This window comes from Cygnus olor, chromosome 3 (assembly GCF_009769625.2).
Source record: "Cygnus olor isolate bCygOlo1 chromosome 3, bCygOlo1.pri.v2, whole genome shotgun sequence".
NCBI classification, from domain to species: Eukaryota; Metazoa; Chordata; class Aves; order Anseriformes; family Anatidae; genus Cygnus; species Cygnus olor.
Genome location: NC_049171.1, coordinates 51,978,545 through 51,994,127, shown reverse-complemented (window position 1 = coordinate 51,994,127; position 15,583 = coordinate 51,978,545). Strand labels below are relative to the sequence as shown.

The window sequence follows — 15,583 nt, the reverse complement described above, 5'->3', positions numbered from 1 at the left end:
CTGCAAAAGGCATAGGTGTGGATATAGCAAAGGAACAGACTGAATTTCTTAGTTTCACAGAGTTTAACTATGCAGGTCATGTTCTTCTGCCCCTTCAAAACATGTCTGATCTTGTTTACCATTCAGAATTGGAGCAGACATCACATGAAATCAGTTACTCGGATCCCTAGTGAGGATGATTAGGGTCTGTGTCAGGCCAGGATGCAGAGTTACTTTTTTGTGCTTCTATCATAGGCAGCATATTCTGCTGAAATAACACTGACTGCTGTTCCTGAAGTGTGTCTTGGCAAAAATTATCAGTGTGGAAAGAGACAGCATAAATGGTGGTAGTCTGTGAATTCATTTTGATTTTAGAGGAATGATATTGCAGCTTTTCAGTTAAATCTCATCTGGATCTGAAACATCTCCAATATGATCTGCCCACTGTACTGCCCAGGGCTAAGAACACCGGCTCAGATATGGTTATACCAGTCTTTTATCAACTGTAAGATATCTAACATAGGGCAACTATGAGATTCCTCTTTAACCTGAAGACCTTAATTTCCAGAATCTGACCAGCTGTTGCTATTTCTGTATTCAGGCAAACAACATTTTCAATGGTTGTGTTCAAAAGAATTCTTCCAGTTGCAGAAATTAATCTGCAGGAAAAACATTTTCTGAACACAAGAGAAACGGTGATAGATTCTAATTCAAATCATCTTGGCCTTTGCTCTCTTTCAAGAAGTAGTCTTACTACAAGTCCTCTAAGATTGCTGCTTGCTATTAATACTTTGCAAGTAATTTTTCTCAGTTACAAAATCAAGTCTCAGCTCTTAAGCTTCCTCTTATCTTTCTATATATTCAGCATCAGTTGTGTAGTTAACTTTGATAAAGTTCATTTCAGCATGTTTTTTTTTTTCTTGTAATAGAATGAAATTTATTTCCTTATACTCCTTTTTTTTTTTTTTTAATAACTTTCTCCCTTTATTAATCATGACTAATTTTTTATTTTTGGCAAAATTTTTGTTTGTTTGTTTTAAATTGTTTTTATTTCCCCCAGATTTGTAGAACAGTGGACATGGAGAGCTCTTACAGCTCTCAGATGAAGTCATTCCTCCAAAATGTTTGACAAGTTTTTAATTTCATAATTTTCTGAATAAATATGCCATCTTTTCTCAAATTTCCTTCCTAGTCCGTTGGCCTTAGTGACCTTCAATGAAAAGAGTACAAATCTGCTCCTTGTCAGGTCACACAGACACCCTTTTCTATAGTCATAAAAAAACTCATGTCGGAAAAGGCCTCAGAAGGACATTTGAACCAGTTGCCCCAACTCAAGGCAAAAATAAAGTTTGACCAGTCTGCTTAGGGCTATTTACAGTCAAGCTTTTCAATCTGATGGTGATGATTTTTCCCCTTGTATCTGGTTGGAATATTTCTTGCTACAGTTTCCTCCAAGACTTCCATTTCACCCACCCTATACATTTCACACCTCTATTATCCTACTGAAACAATGAGAGCAGCAGTAGTGATGGTGTTTTAAAGAGATAACACTTGCTTTCCCTAAAGTAAAAGAAGGAAGATGAAAAAATTATTATATCGTCTCTTTAATTAAAATTCAATTTTTTAATCACATTCTCTGCCTGAAATTTAAATTTAACTTCTTTCATCTTTCCATTTTGATTTTAATTAACTCTCTCCTTTGGTGTTGGCCAATTGCTTATGGCCATAACGTACATATTTGTGGAAATTGGAAAAGTTTTTATTGTATCCTTCCATCTTTTTTACCAGTACTTCATGTTTCCAGCACAGAACTGATAAAGAATGGAAGACTTGCAATCTGTGTCGCATATAAATGTACATTCTCTAGCACCATCTAGCTCCTGTATGTCTGCAGAGAGAATAGACGTTTTAGTTTATTTCTAGAAAGTATTTCCAACTTATTAGATCAAGACAAACTGGCAAACCTGTTCCAGGAAACAGATTTCATGATTATGCAAATGCGTGGGTCACTGTCTCATGCACGTACAGAAATTTGTGAAATTAGTGATTTTTTTTTGCTGTTTTTGAGTCTCGAATTTGTCAACTAATATCCGTAAGAAAGCTAGGCAAAGACACCCATTGTCAGACAATAACAAGCATTCATTTAGTGGTGTGTCTTCATCACACCTAGAGCTCAAGAAGGGGAAGTCCTTAAAAGGCCTTTAGCATCTGAAACTGGCTTATAAAACAAAGGTTCTTTAAAAAGCTACTATTATAATTTTTCCAATCTTCAATTCATCACACGAGTCTTAGTAAGACTTGGAAATAAAACAAACTGGCCATATTCTTTAACAGCTGATTTCAGCATGCTTGTAAATAAACTTTCAAAAAAACATTGATTCTCAATGCATGCATGGATACCCCATAAATTCACTTAAATAAAGGGATATAAGGGCATGAAATATTCTATAAATTATGTAATATCTTAGAGAAGACAGGGTCACTATGGAAGTTTAGCCAATATATGCTTGAAAGCTACATGCAGAACTGTTGAATTTTGTTTGCTAATCATTTTAGTTTTGCCTGTAGCCATCAAGATTATTAACAACAAAATATATATAATCCTTTCTAATCAACATTTTGACATGGTCTGTATTGTAGAGCCAGTTAGGGATTGGTAAGTCCGTCTGGTTCTGTATTGTCCATCCTGGCACAAGATAATGCTGGGTGATTATTTATTCCCTGCAAGTGCCACAGCAGATTGTTTTGTCTCTTTGCTGAAGTATCTGTGTTTTTTTTTAGGGAGAAAGGCTTTTTTTTTTGAAATTTTCCTTGGTAAGAAGGAAAATGAAATAAAATAAGACAGAAAAGTGAGGAACTTTGCTTTCTTGTCCTCATTTAAATAAGCTTTTCTTCCTAGAGGTTTCTTGAACTCCATATAGTATAACTGAGGTAGTGCTGGTAAGATGGATTAATAACTGAAAGAAAGAAAATACAGTATCTCCAGCCTTGTAAAAAAACAACAACAACAACAACAAAAAAATTGATACTGCTTATAACAAAGAGAATTTTCATGTATTCTTGGCTATCAGAATATTCAAGCAGAAGTGATAAAAATGAGATTTCCTTACTGTGTTGCTTTCCTCTCATTACTGATTTTTTTCTAGCACCTGCAGTGCTCCGTATATGGTCTGAAAAAAAGGCAGATTCAGGCTATGCCGATGATAAATTAGCATTAATAAGAATGCTTAGTTCTTTTCTTCTCTCTGTATCATAGATAGCAGGCAAAATGACAATCCAAACCATTTTTTCTTTTTTAAGCAAGTTTGAGTGAGGTCACATCTGGTGCATCCAATGATTTGGAAATGCTTTTTCTTTTTTCCTGGGTCTAGGCACATAACATTTAGCACAAGGGAAGTGAAAAATGCAGCTGGAGGTACAGTCATATGATTTGCCTTGCATTTTTAGCAGAGCATGATCAGAAAGAACAATTTGACTAACACCAAAATAGGAATAAATATATAAATTTCCTTGGCAAGGAGTGTGACCTTACATTCTCTGTGCTCGCTCTGTGCCTGCTACTCTGTGCTATAAACAGGAACCATAGTAACACATTCACCTGCCCTTATTATTGCCACTTGTTTTAACTAAACAAGAAAGCAACATAGTGCAAATTGTTATGGACAACAAATATGGCCAGCTGGACAGTAAATTTTAATGAAGCAAAAATAATGATTAAAAAAGAAAACAAAACTGTTGGAGTGACATGAATTCTTTTCTAGAGGAAGGGTAGAGCGTACTTAGAGGGGACTCTCGTCTGCCATCCTGGTGGACCTGTTGGCTGTTTATCAAAAGTCAAGTTCATTTCATATGTTCCTCCCAACATTATTGACGCAGTACTGCTGTGCTGAGGGAAGTAAATCCACACAAACTCCTAGCTGATTAGGACAAACAAGAGCACTGCAATTACTTGTAACTTTTACTAGTTTCAGAAACATTCTTTATTTCAGAGAGGTTTCTGGGGTAGGTGTTTCCCAGCTGCTGGAAACCAAGCCCCAGACCTAATCAACAAAATCTCACCAGTCAATTCCATAATGAGCTTTCTGTACAACTCTTTGAAAGCAGAAGTGACTTGCAGATTATTTTGTCAGTCTCCATAGTTCCTTCCTTTCTGTGGCCTGACTCAGCTTTAACTATTTCATGCATTGACTGAGTCTGAGTTACTATACATGAGTAAGAAATTGTTCACTGTGTCAACCTGTTTCAGACTGTCTGAACATTCAGGCTTATGGGGTTCCTTTTGTTCATGTGGGTCATTTTGCAAAGTGGTATTTAGAGCCACAATGGCTAGCAGCTCTTTCAAAAGTGAAACCTTAAATTCTGCTGAATACCTCAGAAATCTGAATTTGATCCACTGTGGTTTCAGCGCTCTCCCACTCTGGTAATTTCTTCCTGTATTACAGCACAAACTCTTGAGGACACCACCAGAACCAGCAGTAACCCTTGTACTGAAATGGGCTTGTAATAACCGTTCATTAGCTAGCATGGATGGTTTATATTTCTCATGTTCCTGGAACCTGTCGCATTACATATGAAAGCTATTTTTAACCAATTTTGGTAGAAAAGGATTCTTTATTGCCAATATATATATTTATTGTAAATCACTGAAAAGGCTGTATATGAACTCATAACTGAAAGAGATGGAGGATTTTTTTATTTACTTTATATATGTACTTGAATATACTTAATGCATGAACTTTTGTGTGTGCACACATACAGACAGTTTATAAGCCTGATACTTTTAAGACCATGTAAAATAGCTGGGTGATACAGGGAGGGTGTGTGGTGCAAAGCCAGGTCATGTGTTTGATCACATTCTTTCACCTTCTGTTCATGGCATCTGAAGTACCTAGCCAGACTTTTGAATTGCCATGAGTGTTTTTGAATGCCTTTCTTGAATTTAAATTATTGAATGCTAAAACAAGACCCTAAATTTGCTTAATTAACTTCATTAGTCTTGTCTCAACATTGCCATATTATCTTCAAGCACATCCCAAACATTTTCTTCAGCTCTGCTCATTTCTTAAATATGCAGTGATAAAGTGAAGGAGATGGTTTACAGAACTATGCAAAATGTCAGACTTTGTCAAGTGCCAGCAGTATTTACATGTCCATGTATAATCCAGAAAATGTGTATTGCTGCTCAGAAAGGTGGAAGGAATTCTGGCATCACAGATGAGCAGTTTATGCAAACTTGTCTAATTTAGGTCACCTGGCAATGTGGTTTTCTAGATATATAACATTATTTATTCAAACTCTGAGAAATGAAGAAATTCTTTCCTTTCTCAACTTTATATGGAATCAGTATGTAAGTTATATATGATAATTTCTATGCAGTAGTTTCCATTACCATGTAGTGAAAGATTTGACAATGAATGATGTCACAGCCAGAAACAATATCCTTAAAGACTTCAGACATGGGCAGTTAGATTTTTTTTTATGACACCATGAAACCGAAATGGCCTTTATGGCACATCTTTGAAAAACGAAGACAACATTCTGGTCAGAATAACTTAACGGTCCTGTCTGAAGTTTTTTCTTCAGATTCAGTAGAAATATGGGTTGTGTGTGCTAACCTAGATTAGTTGTTTGGGAGCGATGTTGGCAAAAACATTGGCCAGGTATTGTACAATAGTTACTATTTCTGCAATAGCTGTCTTTGATGGCTCTCTGCATAGCACAATACAGACCCATGCAGAGCTCAGTCATCTCTGAACAGGTTTAGAAGAGAAGAATAGTAACCAGCAGCTCAGCCAGGCTAAGAAGTCCTAAAGCTATGCTGGATTTAAACAAACTAGGTCAGGTATCTCTGTGAAGAATTATTTTGTAGCAAGTGAAAAGCACTGTTGGTTATAGAAGACTTTGAGGATTTTTCTTGTGTGTGTAGGAACATAACTGTAATGAAAAGATTAAATCACAAAACATACAAAATACCCTACGAGGTCAAACCAATGGCCCTTCTAGCCCAGTTACTCTGTTTCAGAAAGGATTTTATGAAAAGTGCACAGGCCTGTCCACTTTCTGTGATCTGTTCCCTTTGTACTTCACCAGAGACTGGAACTGTTGTATAAGCAATGTTAGAGGGTACATCACTGCCATGTCTAATTACAGAACTATTGTCAAGTCTGTTTAGCAAAAGCATAGGTGTTGACACTGCACAATTCTTTATTTCTGTTTGGAGACAAAGACTAAGCTATAGAAAAAAAAAAAAAAAAAAAAAAAAAAGCAAAACTCCAAAACCAATCAACCAAACAAAAAACCCTTCTCATCTCTGCAGAAAGTTTTACATTCCTAAACAATGGTTTAGCTCTTTTTTTTTTTTTTTTTTTTTTTTTTTCCCAACTGTTGATTGTTCAGTCAGGAGTGACTGAAAAAACCAACAACAAAAAACACCAAGCCACACTCAAAATTAATTAGGCACAAAAAGAAATAGCAGTGCTGTCACAGTCCCTGCGAGATTCACCTGCCTATTCCTTTACAGGCCACGCTTGCCTGTTCCCATCTATCATAACACCCAAGTCAACCTGGGCTGCAGATGTGAGTTATTTAACTGTGAGCAATTTACTGCTAAATTCATTTCAGATCCTACTGAAGGTGCAGAAGTAAGACCAGAATGTATCCTGTTATTATCTTATAGATGGTATCTTCTAACAAAATCCTTTAGCAGTGGTGTTTTTTGCAAATGTTACAATAAAGATGCAGCCTTCCCATAGCCTAAGTTAGACAATACACAATTTACCTCTCAATTTTCTTTAAAACAGATTAATAAAAAAATATGATTGCTTAAGTTTCATATGTTTTCCCATAATAAAATATTTTGTTCCTTTTCAAGTCTCACGGGTGGCATTCCTGTCCATGGCAGGGGGGGCGGAACTAGATGATCTTCAAGGTCCCTTCCAACCCAAACCATTCTGTGTTTCATTATACAACTTATTCTATGATTCCAAGTCATGCAAGCAAAATACAAATAGCAAAGAAGTAACATAGTATATTAGGTCATATTTTAAAAAGACAAAATATTATCACATATTTAGTGCTACATGTAAGAGATAAAATAATATTCGGTGTTTTCCAAATAGCATTATATGGAGCATATTTGAGGACACTTCTTGTATTAGAACTCAGAAAAAAAGTGATTAAAATCCTTAGTTAAGAAGCTAACGATTACATTCAGGTTTGCACCTCAAAACTGCATTAGGAAAGCCATAAAAGTAACAGGAAATTAGAATGGAAATTGACATCTTTGCAATTTTCAGTTCTCCAAACATGCTTAGAATTTATCTGGAAATAGTTTCTTCAGAAGATCATATGAAATATTGATCATGAACCCATAGCTTTTATTTATCACTTAAACTAGATAAAAATACATTCCATTTATCCATGCTGGTATGCTAATCTTAATCAATAAAAACTGGAAAAACGGAGCAGCGAATTAATTAAGGGATGGTTTCAGATGGGATTGCACTAATTGACATTTTCATTATTTCTTTGCAGCTTACTCTATAATCTCTTACGTTATAGGTTTATCTGCAATAACGTTGGTAAGCATTTTCCCTTAGCTTTCTCTCATTAAAGCAGATATATTGCTAGTATCCTGAAAAATAAATAATATTTTTCTTTATTTGTAACACAAGAAATTTTGTGGCACACCTTTTCAAAATGGACCACAACAGAAGAGGAAAAAAAAATCTGAATCTTACATTTGGTAATTAATATATACCAAGTTTCAGAACTGATGAGAACTCACAAAACTCATTCTTCCTTTTGAAACTACTGATCGTTTGAGTTAGTGGAAGCCTCTCTGAAGGTATGCAGGAGTGTCTCTGCTCCTCTAAGGGTATCTGATCAAAGGAGCCATAAAGAACACACAGATACAAGTCTGACTCACACCTGATAAGGGAGGTGGTGATGACAAATCTCGTCAGCAGCAATGATTGATAAAGGTATATAGTGTGCGGGAATGCTTATTTTTTTTCTGTAAGATTATTTGACTGAGCACCTTGCCAAATTGGGATGACAAGGAAATGGAGGGAAACAACACCAACATAAAAAACGACCAATTCGTATTAACGACGACTCAGCCAGAAACAAACCTGGTCAGTCACACCAATTGATGGGCTATCAAGAAACTGGGGGCAAACTGAGACACTGCAGTTGTTGAGGTGCAAACCTGGGGTCCAGGAGGCTGTTGAAGGCAGCACCCTGTCTGTGGCCATCTGAGTGGCTGGCCATGTCTGTGTCCTCTGCATATGTCCATGCCCCCCGTGTGTATATGTGTCTGGGATGTGTGCTCAACTTTGCTACTGGTTGAACCTGCAAATAGGAAAGCAGCAGGTGCATCCATGGACTAGTGCTGAGGGAGGAGGCAGCTATCCCTAACTTCCCTAACAGTATCCTTTACCCTTACTCCAAAAAAAAGAGCCTTGACTATGTTCCTTTTATTTTATGCTTTTCCCAAACTCCAACAGATTTCCAAAAGTTTAGAAGTGTGTATGTATTCTCAGTCTCTAACACAGATGAATCAGTTAGATTTTCTACCTTTCTGACATGGTGCTGTGATCTCTTACAAAATAAGCTGTATGTGTGGGTCTTGTGATGATAGTGCACACAGATTTTCACAGATGTGCTAGCCTTACTTCTGGAAGTCAAAGGTGTCTTTAGTGTGTCACCCTACCCATCTGTCATCCTGAAAAGGTTACCCTAAAATCTGGGAGACTGCTTTGTTAAGAAATTTGTGACGATATGAAAGAGACACTATGTTAGGGTAATGTTTTTAAAGTAAAAGAGAATAGATTTAGGTTAGATATAAGGAAGAAATTCTTTACTGTGAAGTTAGATACTGGAACAGGTTGCTCAGAGGAGTTGTGGATGCCCCCTCCCTCAATGTAATCAAGGTCAAGTTGGATGGGACTTTGAGCAATTTGGTCTAATGGAAGGTGACCAGGATGACCATTGAAACCAGATGATCTTTAAGGTCCCTTCTAACCCAAACCATTCTGTGATTTTATATCCCTTGGCTTGTGGTCATTTTAGGGTTCCTGGCAGCACAATCCTTTTCTGATTACCCCTGGAGACTGAGTGAGACAGTGGAGGTCATTCTCCAGTGAAAGGTGACCTGAGAGAGGGCACAAGTCTGCTCAGACAAGTCTGCTTCTGGCAATAGGCTGAGGAAGTATGTGCCTGTGCCAAGAGAGCTCTTCACAAAAAGCAGTGGAAAGATCTTAAACACTAGCATCCTGTACAGCCATGTGGGGCTTTTTGTTCCTGAGGGCTTCTATATTACTTCTGAGCTGAAGTGAATTTCCTTGTAAAAGAAGAAAATAATTTTTCAGGAATGATTTTCTCAAGAAAATCAATTCAGTGCTTTTGGAAGCTGTAATGGTTTAAGTGAACACATGATTGAAAAATTTCTTGTACTTTTGAGCTTCCCTTAATGTTAAATCAATTGATGTTAGTAGTGCTCTTTGCACCATGTTAACATTAAGGCTACCTCAAGGTTTCAATTTTGTTCACCAGACGTTATGAATAGTAGAGCTCTTGCTACTTTTAAAGTACATTTTAACACTAGATCAGTACTTTTGTTCAGGTATATGTTAACAAATGTGTAGAGATACTAGCATTGATGCAAGATTTTACAATACTCTTTTGAAAACTCTATGCAGCCGAAATAGGGCCTAAGGAACACATTTTATTTTTTATTTTTATTTTTTATTTTTTTTATTAAGGTGATTGAATGGCTGTATTTCACAAAAAAAGGCCCAAAGCACTTCCCATTAAAGCTGATGGTAGCCTTTCATTTACTACAAAGACAAGTGTTTTCAAACAAGTTTTAAATGCAATGAAGTCCTTACCCAGGTACAAAACCACAATTGGGAACAAACTGTGATACACTAATTGACTTTAGACACTTAAATTGAAGAAATACCAATGATTTACATAATTAAAACACAGCAAAAAAGTAATATATCACTTTCATCTTCAATTTATTTTCACATATAGAAGCACTTCAGAGCAGATTAGATGCAGATGAACAATATTCCGAACAATGTGTGGAACTGTTGAAATGAATTACTCAATAGTGAATAATCTCTGGATGAGATTTATTTATGGAGATTAACTCAAATTAATTCTATCAGGCTGTGATTTGATTGCTATTTTATTATCTTTTGCTCCTATTGTACAATGAAGCTAGAATTGGGTGAGCTATGCTGATTTGCAGAGCCCATGGACTTGGCCTTGCACTACTATCCCTACAGGAGAAATAGTTGCTTCCCAGCCATCATTGACCCAAAGATGTGATGGTTTGTTGTCTTGAAGGCTCTGTCTCAGAGCCACCACGTTTTTTTTTGATACATCTGCACCTTTCCCCAAGTGGCACCCTCCCAGTGGAAACCTTGGGGAAAAAGGGGCAGTGCTATCAGCATGGAGGTTGTGAGTGTGGTGGTGTTCACTTCGGAAATTTGAACGGACTCAGATGTGGGGCAGAGAGGGGGCACGGCCTCTCCCCTCTCTGGTCAGCCTGCATTTGGGGGATGTCACCTGAGTGTGCCATTCACCTGAGCACGCTGGCCCTGGTGAGGCATGCCAAGGACTGGGGAGAGAAGCTGCTGTGCAAAGCTGCAGGCCCCAACCAGAAGGACGCTTGTAGGTATATAACTAACGAACAGACAGGGTTCACCACAGAGCCTTTGGCAGGGTTGCTGGGGTCCATCAACTATGAAAACACGGGGAAACCTGGAGCACATGCCTGATCCACAGACTTTGAAATATATTCTGGATCCCTCCATTTTCTGCTGCCCCGAGAAAGAACCTGCCTTTCCTGTGGGCTCCCCCATGTGAGGCATGAGCACCATGCTCCAGTCTCTGTTTTGGTTTGCTCCCTACGTCAGTCTCAGGGCAAATTCAACAACGTGTTGTTGAACACAATCAACTGTTATTATCAAGAAGTGAAAAATCAACATAATACTATGCGTAATCTCTTTTAACAGAATCATGCGGCAATGCAGTTATGCCCTATTGCAGTACTTACTGAAAAGGTGTAAACCCAATGTGTCATGGACTCTTGTAGACTAATGCCTGACTAATCTTTTTATTTATGTTTACAAGACAATAAATTTGTTCTGTACTGTAAGAGGAAATGCCAATCTCTGTGGTGGATTTTACCACACTCGCTCACTGTTGAACATTACCTTATCCAAACAATCCCACGCAGTGTCTTACTGTAAAAGTCCCTAAAGCTCTGACAGGCCTTTTCTTTAGGGCATAGCTTATTATATCCAATAAAAACAGTGCAGTAACGCAAAACAAAGCTATTTCTTAGACACAACAGACTTCAGGGGCCCAGGGTCCTTCTTTAAGACACATCTGCTGCCCTTCTCTCACATGAACAAATAATATTCTCCTGCAGCTTCTTCAGCTGGGCTCCCCAGTCATTTGTTGGTGCAACCTGGGGACCCTTTCGACTCTCAGGCATACATGAGGTCAATCTGTCTGGGTAGGTGGATGTTTCACACGTTTAATAGGGTTGTGTTGTGGTCAATGGGCTCATATAAGGTAAGCTATTGTTCAATGTTACAGTCAGGTTTTCAGCAGGTAATGAAATTAATATTTTATTTATTTATTTATTTATTTATTTGGAGAGGTACTACATAACGTAAATGTGGTGAATCTGGCCCTTGAATCTTGAAGTATAAAATTTTTTTCTGTTCATAACCTGCAATTTCCTATCTCACTAAAAATAAATAGTAGCAAAGTTTCTGCCCGCTTTTGATGGTAGCTCATGTACTTTCAGTTCCAAAAGGATTGCCTGTGTTGTAACCATGTTACACTATTCAAATTATGTTAAGTAAGCATCTATGCATGGTGTATGTTCCAGCAAAATAGTGATTATAGTATGTTACAGAATGAGGTTCAAATTGCATCGTTTTAACTAAAGATGCTCTGGATCATGGATGAGTGTATCACTTATGTCTTAGTGCTCACATCTATAACCAAACCAACATGGGAAGAGAAAAAGGGGAAATGGCTCCCTTCTCCTGAAGAAAGAAGCAGCAATGTTTCTCATTTTATTTGTTTACCTTTATTTTTGCCCCTAAGAAAAAAAAAAAAAAAAGAATCTTTCATTTTAATTTTGTATCAAATTAAACTGAAGAAAATATAGGGTATTGTTTAGTTGTACCTTGTTTCAAGATAACTTAATACTTTCTCAACAAAATTAAAAATGTTTATATACTTTGATAGAAACTCCATTTGAAAACAGAAGAAACAACTTTAAATATGAAAATTATTCAATTTGAGTGTATTTACCACATAAGAAAATAAGCTATAATATTTTGTTTTGAAAATATATACAGAAGTAGAAGTAGAGAAGTATAACTTCATTTGATTTCCTTTTTTTTTTTTTTTTTCCCTTCTATATCTCTTCAGTTATCACCTCTTTCATTCTGCCATCTCACCAGTGAAAATCTCTCAAGTCTACCATAAATTTAGTATTTATGGAAAAATGCCAACCTATCAGCTATAATCTGTTGACAAGAACATTAGCAAAATGTTATCCAAAAGCTCAGAGCAAAATGGGATATGTTACTTTCCAAAAGCATGTGTTTCTCATTGTGCTCATTAAAGAAAAATCACAACATTGATCTCAAAATGTGGAAAGCACAGTGGGACTTATACTGCATTGCTCCACAGACCATCACATACAGGCAGACTTCTACATACTTGTGTAATACAAAATAATTCTGCACTGTTGGTTTTAATAGAGCTCTGCCAATTGTATAACATGGAAATGAGCCTTTAGTTTTTCAGAACTATTCATATGTTCTGTGTTTTCCCACGTGGAAAGAAAAAACAACTTACTCCACCCACTGTCATTGTGAAAAGACTCAGGAGAATCCGGTCCAATACAGTGCATGCAGATGGTCTTCATTTAACTTTTGATAAGCTATTCAGCAACAAGGACCTAAGCAATATACGTGACTCAGATCTTTACATATGAAGCAAGTGCATTGTGGTTGTGTAAGGTTAAACGTGCTGCCTTACGTAATCCACCCTGAAAACCAGAATTTCTAGTTTCACTTGGAGTTTCACTAGTTTATGATTATGGCAAATAAGTAATCAGAACGGAGCTGTGTACTGTATAGGTACACTTTAAATGCATTTTTATTTCAATATTGTCTAAATTAGATACTTTCTGCAGCATGATAAGATTTTAATTGATTTCGTTATATAGATTGTAGAAGGCTGTTGTTACCAACACATTTTTTTTTAAGTCTTATTCTGACTATCTTGTTTATGACAGTACTTTGGGAAGTAAGGATTAAACCAGTAAATTTAACAGTGACCTCTAGTCAATAAATATACGATGAAAATGCATGGTAAAGTATTCTCTTGGCAAGTACAAGTGCAAGTGGTATGATGAAGTTAAGAAAAGGAAAGGGAAAAGATTTGTAGAGAACACTGCTTAGAGAGCACTGAAACTCTGCTTTCACAGAGTTTCTCTGTGAAACTGAATCCCCAGATAGGACTGAAATCATTGCCAAAAATGTGTGCCCTGCAAAAGCAGAAGCTGGAAACCAGCATTTCATTAGCAGGTACAGTAGCTCAGGCAGCAGCAGGCTATAGTCCCTGGGCATGAAATGAAGTCCTTAGTTTTGTCATGTCTTTAACTTCTCTTCATCACTGTCTGTTAGCTCTGACTTTCTCCTTTCTCTTCTTCCATCTCCTTGATGATATTGTACAGTTCTCTCTGCTTTGAATTCTTAATATCCCGCTTCCCCCGTCCATCCTGCATTGTCTTATACATTGTTTTATATCCTTCCTCTTAAATTTTGTCCTTGTACCATGCATCCTTCAGTATCTGAAAATAAATAACAGTGAGGAATACATGGTATTAAAAACACTCCCAGGCAAGCCTGTAGAAGGCAGAAAGGAAGAAGGGCTTTACATCCAAAGAAGCTGAAACAGCCTGAGGTTTTCCAGCCTCTGCACAGTCGGTCTGAAAGCCTTAGAATAATCCTGGATCTTTCAGTGTGTAGATTCTTGTGCCATGTCTGTGAAAGCTTACGTTTTTGCACACACTTATGAAAGGAATCTTTTGCAAGTTTTAATCATCATGGCTTAGTTAGACTACATATTTTTCTGTTTTTTCCATCTCCATCATTGGGTTCACTGTAGACTCTAAAGGGAAGACTGAAGCAGCCAGTGCCCCTCTGCCACGCTCCACTTCATACATGCAGTTCATCACTTGTAAAGCACATCTGTTTCTTAGCTGTGTTATATCTTGGAAGGCTCTGATCTTTGCAGAAATGTCTGCTAATTTCTTAAAATATAAGCTCTTGTGGAAATGGTATTACTTCATTAGTCTTATAATTAAGACAGCCTAATATTTTCTATCAGAAGGGCTTGTTTAGTTGCTTGCAAGTTTTCCAGGCTTTACATGATTGGATGTAAATTTTCCAGGGCTAATACTAGGCATGGGCTATCATTTTCCTCCCTGAAAGTAAAAAATATGGCTCAGAACAGTATGAGAAATCCTTCATTGATGTACTTTGGAAGAAGGGCTTGAGATTTCATAGGGGAGACAGCTATACTGCCAATGATACCAAACTGGGAAGTGCTGTTGACTCCCTGGAGGGACAAGAAGCCCTGCAGAGGGATCTACATAAGCTGAAATACTGGGCAGTGAGCAATGGCATGAAGTTCAGCAAAGGAAAATGCTGGGTCAGTGCATGTTCTGCACCTGGGTTGGAGTAGTGCCAGACACAAGCACAGGCTGGGAGAGGAGTGCCTGGGGAGCAGCTCAGCAGAAAGGGACTGGGGGTGCTGGTGACAGCAGGCTCAGCGTGAGCCAGCAGCATGCCCTGGCAGCCAAAGGGCAAATGGCACTGAGGGGTGCATTAAGCACAGCACAGCCAGCCGGTCAAAAGAGGTGATGCTCCTGTTATATTTAGTGCTGGTGCGGCCTCACCTTGCACATTGTGAGTGGTTCTGGGCTCCACAATATAAAAAGGATGTTAAGGTCCTTGAAAGCATCCAGAGGAGGGCAACAAAGCCAGTAACAGGGCGTGAAGGCATGTACCGTGAAGAGAGGCTGAGGGCACTTGGGTTGTCTGCTCTGGAGAAGAGGAGGCCGAGAGGCGACCTCGTTGCTCTCTGCAACTCCCTGAGCAGGGGAAGTTGGGGGGGGGGTGTTGGCCTCTGCTCCCTGGTCACTGATGACAGGATGTGAGGGAACAACACAAAGCTGCACCAGGGGAGGGTCAGGCTGGGCGTTAGGGAAAATTTCTGTACCATGAGGATGGACAAACACTGCAACAGGCACCTCCTAGGGAGGTGGTTGATGCCCCACTTTGGTTAGCCCTGAAGCGGTCAGGCAGTTAGACTCGATGATCTTTGAAGGTCCCTTCCAACTGAATTTACTCTACTCTACTCTACTCTACTCTACTCTACTCTACATTAAGGTCTTACATGCTATCTAAGAAAACTATGGTGCAAACTGACCAAGCCTTTGAAAATAAAATTGCCCTTTATATGTTGTAACCAAGCAGAGTTATTAGAATTTGAC

At 38.0% G+C, this 15,583-nt stretch overlaps 1 protein-coding gene across 1 annotated transcript in view; it reads left to right on the top strand.

Annotated features, from left to right (window-relative positions):
* The window catches only part of FRK (fyn related Src family tyrosine kinase), a 57,668-nt gene that overhangs the window by 1,212 nt on the left and 40,873 nt on the right, over nucleotides 1-15,583 (top strand). The gene's annotated exons all lie outside the window — the stretch shown is intronic.